We start from the raw sequence: 626 nt of genomic DNA, 5'->3' as shown, positions 1-626 counted from the left end.
CTGCAGCCACGCATTTATTGCTTCTAGCTTCCGGATCAGTGACAAGCTTTCGTTTCACGTTTAACGCATTGTTTAGCGAGCATTCGATTTTGTACCATGAAATCGTGATTATCTATCCTAACAATTTACTGTATGCAAGAGCAGTGAATACCTCGGTACCTACGTAATGTATTTGCCGGACGCCGGATGTTATGTGGATACATATATAGGGTATCGATATTTCCAACAGTTTTATATAATAATATTATTATACAATGTAAGGTATTACAGTGACGCTTATCACCGTTTAAGCCTTGTGCGTCACGATACAGATATTTGTACAGTTCAGCATGTTCGTTCAACTTCATACAGTGCAGTAGTATCTTTTGACTTTCTCATATTCGCGCTCATTGGACGACTTTCAATCGCGGGTCACGGCTGCCGACTTCTTTTTGAGGGCGTGGAAACTCTGTTACTGGGCTTTTCAATACACCGTTTGTACAGCGGAATCGCAGTTAACCTCCAACCCACAGGAGTTGGTCCGAACCGAGATTCGAACCACTGCCGTTGGTGTCGTGGCGCTGGTGCTCAACCAACGTCGCCACTCGCTTCTCCAAATAGCATTGCCTAAAACTGTTCAAGTAGGA

Source organism: Botryllus schlosseri, chromosome 15, assembly GCF_051294905.1.
Source record: "Botryllus schlosseri isolate E-star chromosome 15, Bs_hap1, whole genome shotgun sequence".
Taxonomy (NCBI): Eukaryota; Metazoa; Chordata; class Ascidiacea; order Stolidobranchia; family Styelidae; genus Botryllus; species Botryllus schlosseri.
Note: the sequence above shows the minus strand (reverse complement) of the source record.